We start from the raw sequence: 10179 nt of genomic DNA, 5'->3' as shown, positions 1-10179 counted from the left end.
AGAGTCAAAGAACCTAACTTTTCCCAGTGATACTGTACTAGTTGCTTTTCTATTGCTGTGATAAAACACCATAACTAAGGCAACTTGTAAAGCAAGACATTTAATTTGGCTTGTGGTTTCAGAGGGTTAGAATCCATCATGGAATAATGAAGCCATGGCAGCAGGAAGGGCTGAGAAAACTGACCCTCCTTCTCTCAGTAGTCATTAACTGCCTGTAGCTCTTGATCTAGCTGTGTGATCTTGTGAGATTTCCCAAATCCATGTTGAAAGGTCAGCTGGTGCTGTCATTGTGCAGATTGTTGCTTGGTTGCTGCTCTCTGTTATATAGAGAAGACATTATTTCACAGAGGATGCCCTGGTCCTATGGTTGTTACACCCTGCCATGATGTTCTATGAGTCTTAGATATAGGAGCTGTATTGCAGATGCCTCAATTATATATGGAATCCTCAGACTCAGTTGTTCTCTGTATTTTGACGAGTTATAGGTTTCTGTGATGGTTTCTTCCTGTTACAAACAGAAGCTTCATTAACAAGTGATGAGAGATTACTTATCTGTGCATATAAGAATAGGTATTTAGAATGCAGTTGGGATTATCCTAGTTTAAGAAGTGACAATAAAAGTTCTTTCTCCTCTATAGTACCAGACATGAGTACTTCCTCTTGAACTGGCCTTAATTGCATAGACAATCGTTGGTTACCTCCAATGTATAAGTGCTACTTTTGCACGCATGAGGCTATTTGGGGAGGCCAGTCACTGTTGTCATTCCCTAGCTTTACAATTGGAAAGATCATTGACTGCTTTTCTCCCCTGGCAGCTGGTACACAAATTCAGATACAATGAGAGCTAGTCCTTAGGGAGGGAAATCTCCAGATCAATTCCAGATCAATTCCTCCTAGTTCTGTGCCTGAAAGGTGTGGTATCTTTAGCAAACTTTCAAGTTCTGTGCTACAATCAAGGGCAACAGCAATAGCCTATGCTGTATTGGGAGTCTCTTTGATTCCTCTGACCAACAACCTGCAGGAAGGTTTCTCATGCCTACTACTAGGGTTTTTATTGGTACATGACTTTTGAGGAGACTGTGATCACCCCAGGGACATAATTTCATTTAAAATATTTAGATTTGTAATTATATATGCACATATATAATATATGTGCATTTATAGTAAGTAAATGCAAAATCATAGGTTTCTCTACGGGTTTTTCAGTCATCCTTAGTGTTCTGTATTTCTCTTTCTCCCCCACCTTAGTGCCCTCCCTTCACTCTCAAGTTAAAGCCTCCCCCACTACGTTTCCCCCATGTTTTCCTTCATAGCACTTGTGTCCTACAGCACCCCTTTTTGGAACTCTCCTATGCCTGATTATATGTTTTCATGGGTTGTTGTCTGAATTTGTTCGCATTGTTAGTTAGACTCTTCAAAATATTTAGTAGAATTTGAATACAGAAATATTGTAGCTGTCAACTAGTGTCCAACCAAAGATAACGACAATTTGCAAAGCATAGACTATGTGTTTAAAAAAGCCTAAGAAAAGGTTACTGGCCAGTTTTGTTTTATCCATTGTTGATGTTTGACTTGGTGCATTGACTGCTGGGTAGGTAAGACTGTCCTAGAGATAAAGAGTCACATCTTTGTGTCCTTTTAATGAGCTACCTCTTGGTGACTGAGAAATTGCACACTTGAAAGTAAAACTTTAAAGTGTTGCTGAGTAATAATGAAGTTGGAATAAATATTTTTAGGTCAATTCTGTTTGAAGCTATTTTCATCCCTACTAAGGATCATCTGCCAAAAACCACATTTCTAAAACCAGCTTTGCATGCATGTGCATGTGTGTAACACGAAGTCCACAGACTCTCCCAATCCACCCTAGACCTTAGTTGTCAAAGTTTTACAAAGCAAGAAGGTTTCAGTTTTGAAGGGGTTTGGGTTTCTTCACACTTTAGGGTGGATGAGTATATTAAAAAGGCAGGTTTCAGAGCCTGGCAGCTGGATTTTTAGTGTTTTGTCTACCAAAATTGAAATTATTTTTTTCCTATTATATTTTTTTAAAAAAAGATTTTGGTACTGGGGCTGGAGGGATGGCATGACAGTGAAGAGCACTGGTTGCTCCTCTGGAGGACCTGAGTTCAATTCCCTGCACCTACATGATAGCTCACATCCATCTGTAACTCTGCTTTCAGTGAATCTGATGCTTTCTTCTGGCCTTTGCAGACATTGTATGCTTGTGGTGTGCACACATATATGCAGGTAAAACATCTACACACATAAAATTTAAAACATGAAAAAGTAAGAAAAAATTGGTATTATCAAAACCATATATACTTATGAGAAAGTTGAAAAATAGAGAAAACCGAGAGAACAAAAATTCCATCAGTTTTGTTACAAGCATTCATTAATATTTTTGCATGTTTCCAAACATTTTATTCATATTGATATAATCATATTTTCTATTAAATGCTGTGTCCTACTTTCAAATAATAGTATACACAATATAATATATTCAAATAATATTTATATACGATATTATACATAGTATAAGCATTTCCTTGTCATAATAAACTGTATATATCAGTTTAATTGACTATAATAATATTCCATTTGTAGGACTATATAATATTTTACTTAGCCATTGAACTATCTTTATCTGTTTCTTTTTAGTCTAGTTTATAGTGGAAAGAAACTTTGTATCTTTATCTGTTTCTTTTTAGTCTAGTTTATAGTGGAAAGAAACTTTGTGTTCACCTCTATTTCCTTAGGATTCATTCATTAATTAGCCTGTCATGCAATTGTTACTCAGGGCTTACTATGTATCATATACTAGTTTAGGTGCCAGCTGTCTGCCTCAATTGGCAGGCTGTCTTTTACTTAGAATCCTTGTGTGTGTGGGGAAGGAACACATTTAAGAGAAAAGCTTCATGGATTTCAACTTTGGCTGTGTTGAGTTTGAGGTGCTTGCAGGATATCTGATTGGAGATGCTAAGGAAACAGAGCTCAATATAGCTTCCATCTGGGAAGAATTATAGAATTACAGATGTGGTCATATAGATGAAAGATACCATTTAGAGAGAGCTCATTTATCTTCACTCTGAGATTGTCTGACATGACAGCAGAACATGAACCCTATCAAGGAAATGGAAGAGAAGGCAAAATACTAGGAGGAAAAGCAAGGCAGTGTGACAGATACCACAGAATTCATTTCAGGGGTAAAAAAATGGCCAATGGGGTTAAATGTAGGGAAGAGGTCAGGCAAGATAAGAACCAGTAATGCTTTATTTGTTTATTTATCAAGGAATTTATTGATGCAGAGATCATTGGTTTGGTAGCTCATTTAGCTTAGTTTTGGTTGCGGGGAAGGAGACTAGATTTTTAAGCGTTGAGAAATGAATGAGAGAGAAGAGAGTGAGAAATTGCAGACATGTCTCACCTGTAAAATAGTTTCAATAAATTGACCCTTAAAGGAGGTATAGAGAGATCTTGCATATGGGTAGGACGCAGATTTTCTTTTAAGATGGTAGAAAGTTTAGTACGTTTCATTGGTAGCAGTAGATAAGACGGATCTGCCTACTTTTCACTGCTGACGTGAAGCAAAGACAGAGAGGAAGGTGGAGATGTGGGTAAATATAAACATTTTTGTGTGTATCGAAGGACAATGAGCACATGCTTTCAAAAGACAGTTCTTAAGCAGGATCCGTGCCTGCTAGAAGTGACAGAAGAGCTGACCTGGCGCTTCCTTTAGCCTTTTACAACCCACGGTTGTTCTCAATTGTTGTCTAGTTTTTAATGAGGTGACTGATTTAACTAGTTGTGTCTTTGAGTGTGAATGCATGAAATTAATCTATACCCTTTCCCTAAAGATGACTTTTACTTGCCTCATAAAAACAAAGAGTCAATCTGAATGATATATGTGTTAATATTCCCCCAAATAAAATTCAGACCATTCCCTCTCCTGTTCCTCTACCACTCGCCCTGCCCTGTCTTCCTTTCCCCACACCCCCATATAGTCATCTTTCTATTCTTTTTAAAAGTTTTTACAAGTTATTTATTTCGATGACCCAATCCGTTTCATCAGGGTTGCTTACAGGGCGATTATTTACAGGCACTCGGGCTCCTTACCAATACCTACATCAATGAAGAAGTTATCTTTCTCTCTCCCCTCCCCCCCGCCCAGTGACTGACTCTTGTTTTCTTTTCTTTTCTTTTTTTTTAATTAGATATTTTCTTCATTTACATTTCAAAAGAAGTACTTTACTATTGGACAACTTTTGGCTCGCTGAACAAAAAGGCAAGTGAACTTTATTCCCATTCCTACCCCCACCCCCGACCCCCATCATCTAAGAGAGTGAGCAAAGATAGACTAGACGGAAATGGCAGAGGAGGGACATCCAGTAGGTCCTCAAACTCTGCTAACTCAGGAGGAAATTCCTCCAGTGCCTTAAGGCTTTGGTTCCCAGAACTCTCTACTGTACTAGTTGGCCCTCTGCTCAAATAGCCCTGCGCTCAGTGCGGCCCCTTTAAGAGTCCAGCTCCTCCCCGCTCCAGGGAAAGTTGCAGCTTTTTCCGCCTCCTGGGAGGGTTGAGTAGGGCCGGCCGCCTGGGTTGCTGGTCTAAGTCTTTTTGGAGCTAGAGACCCTTCCAACCATTCGGCACCCGGACCTTTGGTCACCTAGTAGCACCTGTTGCAGGTGACAGGTAGGTGGCAGCTAGTATCTGAGCGCACCCTCACCCTCTCTCTGTCTGGGACTTCTTGGACTCCCCCAGCCCCGTGTCTCACCCCCACTTCGGGGGCGTGTGTCCTGTTGTACCTTGTGTGAGGTCCCTGTCCTCCCTCCCCAGCTGCCACGCGGGCCCTTCTGCTGTGTCCGCGTCTAGGGACCGCACCCCCACGCGGTGCCTCCCGTCTGCTCCAGGCGGTCCCTCCCTGCCACTTATCCTTCTCTCGGGCTGCTTCTGCCCAGTTCCCTTGAACGGAGTTTGTGGGAGCTACCTCTCCACAGGTATCCTTGGCTCTGCGCGCCCCAACTCCCTCCCCCTCCGTCCCCTCCAGTAGCCTTGGCCCCTCTAGAGAGCTGGCCCCTGGCGCAGGCTTGAACAGGCTTCTAGTGGAACTGTGTCCTCGGACTTGGAGGCTAGTCACCTTTTTGGTGACCTCGCTGGACTTGACTGTCCAGCTCCTTCTATGGCCCCTCGCTGTTTCTGAACTCCAGGCTTCTGTTTTCCTAGCTTCACCTTGTCTCTTCACCACAGGTACAGACTTCAGGCAAGTTGACTCTTGAGTTCTACCTCAGTGGGTTGGTTCCCCTTGGGCATGGAGCTGGAGCCCCAGCTGTGTAGGTTAGAGCTCAACTCCTTTATCATGCCCCCTTCAAACAGGCTGGGGGGTTGCTCCTGGCAGAAGGACACCAGTGCTCCTCCAGCCTGGAGAGGATGATGAGCACTGAGAGGACACTGAAGGAGATGGATGGGCTTTAGGAGAAGTTGATGGTAAAAGAATTTGGTTTAAAATTCTGATAGCTTGAAAAGTGATGTGTTTGCTTTAACCAACTCTTTCTCCCTCCCCCGACCCCAATATGCTACAGTTTCAGGACCAGAGGATCTAGCATTCTAGTATATAAATGGCTTCTAGAAGGACTGACCCTAAGCCCTGTATATCTGTGGGAGAAATTAATCTCCTATATCCCTTGACTTCCCTACCTCACTTTCCCTTTCTGCTTTTGTTACTTTGAGACAGGGTCTCACTGTAGCTCAGGATGGTAGACAAGGCTGGCCTCACACTGGCTGGCAATCCTCCTGCCTCTACCTCCCAAAGTGCTGCTGTTATAGGTCCGCAACATCACATCTGTTCTCTGCTGTTTTTTTTTTTTTTAAACCTGGTTACTCTTCTGCTCTTTCTTAGCTGCACTCTTCATAAATATGTTGACATTAAGGAGTTAATGAACTAAGGTGCAAATTTGCCATGAAGAACTAAAAACAATAATTAGCTCAGAGAGCTCTGGCAATTTTTTTCTTGGTGTGTGTGTGCGTGCTGGAAATCCTAGTAGAAAAAGCCCCCACAAAACTGGTTTGTGAATCTCCCTTTGGGTAGCAGATGGTCGTGATTTCAAAGGCTACACCCTAGGTCAGAGTGGTGAACTTGAACTTGGAGGCTGGTTCTGGGATTATTAGTCTGTGAGTATATGAAGCATTCTGGTTGGTGTTCTCTGAGCACTTTCCCTTCAAGGTTGGAACTATTAAAGTGATGGCATAATGAACGAATGAAGTCAGGTGGCGACGTGATTAGTTCTCATCCTATCTCAGATAAGCCTCACACTAATTCTATGCAATTGGTGATACAGTTACAGCCATGATACAACACAGAGGAGGCTGAAAGGTTAAGTGTGATGCTCTAAATTACACTCTGACAACGGGACAAGCTTGTATGGAGCTAACTTCTGGTCCATGGTTCCATCTTAGATGCACTGTGGGGAAGTTGAATTACCACATTCATGTCTTAACTGAGTTAACTTCAAACATGAGACCAGTTGCATGTTGCTGTTGTTAAGTACATACCCTGGATGACTGAAACCTCTGAGGCTCTCAGCTCTGTTGTCATTGTCTTGAAGTTAGGAGAACAAATTCCTGGGTTTTAGAGGTGTGTTCCTGAATTCTCTGGATGGGCACCTGATTTAACTTCTTCCTTTCCAGATGGCCAGAGGGGAAACAATGGCGTAGCAGCTGACAGGTTTTTGACAGAAATATGTGTATGTGACAAAGCCACACCAGGCAGACAGAGTGATAGCACACCCTTTTTATTTGTAGCTTCAGCAGAGATACTCAGGAGAGTATATCTTCCTCAAGCCCACCTCTGGAACTTTGTTTAAACTACTGGTTGTCCCCCCCCCCCCCCCCCGGCCAACTTGGTACTCATATCCCCAACCTCTTGTCATTAACTCTTATTCATCTCTCAAGATTTCTCCTAACATCATTGCCTTTGAGGCAAGCTCACTGAATGCATACTTCCTTCTCCCAAGGAGAATGACTACTTATATTGTCTTGAAGGACTTTATTTAGACTTCAATAAAGGCCTGAATACCATTCTGTTTTTCCATCTGGAAGGTTGTAATCTCTGTAAAGGAAGTAACTGGATCTTGAAGCACAAAGATTTGTGCTAGGGGTTGGGGATGCACTGATGGTAAGATTGGAATAAGAAACAATCTTGAGCTATTTGTAACACAGAATAGGGACAAGCATTGTGCCTCTGTTTCAAGGCCGTCACTTGACCAACCCACTGAAAATTGCAACCATGTCCCTAACCATTCATTTTCTTTAAAAAAAAAAGTTTACTTAATTTTATGTGCATTGATGTTTTGCCTGCATGTATGTCTGAATGAGAGTGTTGAATCCCATGGGACAGACAGTTGTGAGCTGTCATGTAAGTACTGGGAATTGAACCTGATCCTCTGGAAGAGCAGCCAGTGCTCTGAATGGCTGAGCCATCTCTCCAGCCCCTTAAACACTCTTTCCACCTCTTTCCTACATTTGTTTTGCTTATTCATTGTTTCGCTTCTACCCCATAACACAAATGGATATGAATTGCTGTCTTTTGTATTCACTGATGGTCAAAGGAACCAGAGTTCTGAGCACATCATAGGCGTCAGACTGATGCTGGTGAGTGAATGAATGAATGGAGTTTGCCCCTAGCCCAGTACTCATACAGTTTTCCTTCTGTTGAGGTTTTTTTGTTTGGCTGTTTGTTATTGTTGTTGTTGTTGTTTTGCTTTGAGACTCTATTTCTGATAACAACTTTGACCTAATTATAAATATTTCCTCTCTGTTTAATTTCTAAGTTGTTGGAGATAAGAGTCCCAGAATGTATCCTAGGCTAGCCTAGACTTCACTGTGTATCCTGTCTGGCTTCATACTCATGGCTATTTTACTGCCTCAGTTTTCTGAGTGCCAGGATTGAAGATGTGAACCAGTATGCTTGACCAGAACCTTCACTTTATGTTTAAGTACAAATCGTGTGGGTGGAGGAAGAAAGAAACCTTTTCCTTTGGTTCATCTTCTTAACAGTGGCAGCACTGGGAAGGGAGGTGCGAATTATCAGCGGTCCCGAGGACATTCAGGCATTTGTCAAGGTCAGTGAGAGAAGGCGACTGTGCAACAGGGAAAAGCCCCAACAAATAAAAGATGCCACGAATTAGGTTTTTATTCTCATCACCCTTAATCTTATATGTGAGGTGGTTACTAGGTTATGGGCTGTATGGAGAAGGTCCAACTGAGTACTTTTACAACAATTGCCTAGCTGTAGACTAGTTTTGTAGTCTAGCAGCAGCTGTGTAGCAAAATCAAAGTGCTAGTTTGTTTAAATGCAGTTTGAAATATCCAGACAGAAAAAAAGTCCAGAATCTATTTGATAACAGCAGACTTAGAAGGACCTATGCCCTGTAAAAAACAGTAACTATATACTTCTCAACATTTATTGTCTGTTAACTTCTTTGAAATGTGAGTTTGCATAAATAAACTGCTCAGGCACTTTAAATCTCTTCTTCCCAAACACTGAGCATTGGACTGTCTTAGGACTCAGCCTACAGACTTTTCTCTACCCAAAACCTGCTCAGAAGTTCTCTTTAAGTACCATTGCTGTGACATCTAGACGGCCACCATTCATGTTTCTGTTCTGGGCCTTTCTTCTGTGCTGAAGCCTCAGGTTCTTAGTGGCCTATTTGATATTTCTACCTGGCATCTGATAGATGCCTCAAGGGTAACATGGCCAAGTATGGATTATTGATTGCCCTAATACCTAATCCTTCCCTTTGCCTTCCCATGACTAAGAAAAGGGCACCATTATACAGTTAGTTAGTTGAACCAAGAATATTGGGTTACCCAGGATTTCTGTCATCTTAGGCCACCACATAACAGTGTTTGAACTCTTGTTGATCTCACTTTCAAACTGTATGGTGAACTCTTCCATGTGTCTCCATTTTCTCTGCCTGCTACCTACCTTTGTCCCAGCCACCATGAAGGTTCACTGAACATTCTTGAACAATGGTAAAATATATACAACTATTTCTATGGAGCAGCTCTGTATTGGTGTGTGGGATGGGTAAACCATGTCAGGAAGCTTGAGGGGTAGAGAGGGTTGAGACCCCAGAAACTCACACCTGAGATGGTAGGCACCCCCTGCTCCCTGACAGATACCTGGACAATTTGTAGGCACATCCCTGCTCCCTGCTAGATTCCTGGCCTGGAACATGTGCCACATGGGTGTGGGATGTATATGTGTGTACACACATGTGCTTGTAGTCATGTAGACGGAGCAGGGCTTTAGGTGTTTGGCTCTATCACTGTTGCCTTATTCCCTTGAAACAGAATCTCTCACTGAATCTGGAGCACACCCTATGCTTGCAGCCAGTGAGCCCCAGCAATCTCTCTATAACAGGCTTTTTACAAGGGTTCTGGAGATCGAACTCAGGTCATCGTTAGAAGTCTTACCCATTGAATCATCTTCCTAGTGCTGGGAAAAATCATTGTAGTAAGTGACCTTCTGAGTGAGGGGGTATTGATCAATGGATACATAGTTTCCCCTCAACTGGGGAGATAATGCATTCTGATGATAACGCATCATATATTCTTACATTGTTAAAAGAATAAACTGAACCTTTCTATAATATAAACATATATCAAAATTGATTCTCTCCTATAAATACACACAATTATTATCAATGAAAGATAAACACACATACATACATATATTAAAAATTGAGTAGGCAAGACCCAATTAGCATCTCAGAGAATTTACATATTTACTATCAAGAGCATCTTTTGCTTATGCCCTTATTAAGGGTGAATGATCTTTTAAAAACATCTTTCTTTTTTCCTATGGTGGAGATCAAACCCATCATCTCATGCATAGTAGGCAAGTAACCTACCAGTCAGTTACACCCCCCTGTTTGGGACAATGTGGTATTTACATTGAAGAAGCTTGGCTATAATGGGAAGGAGACAAGGCTCAGGGGAGATCAGGGTACTAATTTTGTGTTACTTTAAATACAGGATTGAGAGAAAGCTATTTATGAGGCAACCACATAGAATCAGATGATAAAGGGTCCCTGAGGAAGCTGGGGGCTAGTGATTGAACAGAATGAATGTGGAGAATAATACTATACTTAGAGAAAGGCAACTAGCTCTTTGGTTGAGACAACA

At 41.8% G+C, this 10179-nt stretch overlaps 1 protein-coding gene across 5 annotated transcripts in view; it reads left to right on the top strand.

Annotated features, from left to right (window-relative positions):
- Window positions 1-4526: 4526 nt before the first annotated feature.
- Window positions 4527-10179, top strand: part of Sytl4 (synaptotagmin-like 4) — a 45437-nt gene continuing 39784 nt past the window's right edge. For 4 of the 5 annotated variants that reach the window (NM_001290718.1, NM_001290717.1, NM_013757.2 and 1 more), the window contains exon 1: window positions 4536-4686. The gene's annotated coding sequence lies outside the window, so the exon portion shown is untranslated. Of the gene's footprint in view, window positions 4687-10179 lie in introns of all 5 variants that reach the window. The other variant, XM_006528551.3, reaches the window with a different exon arrangement.

Source organism: Mus musculus, chromosome X (assembly GCF_000001635.26).
Source record: "Mus musculus strain C57BL/6J chromosome X, GRCm38.p6 C57BL/6J".
Taxonomy (NCBI): Eukaryota; Metazoa; Chordata; class Mammalia; order Rodentia; family Muridae; genus Mus; species Mus musculus.
Note: the sequence above shows the minus strand (reverse complement) of the source record. Positions and strands in the feature narration are given on the sequence as shown.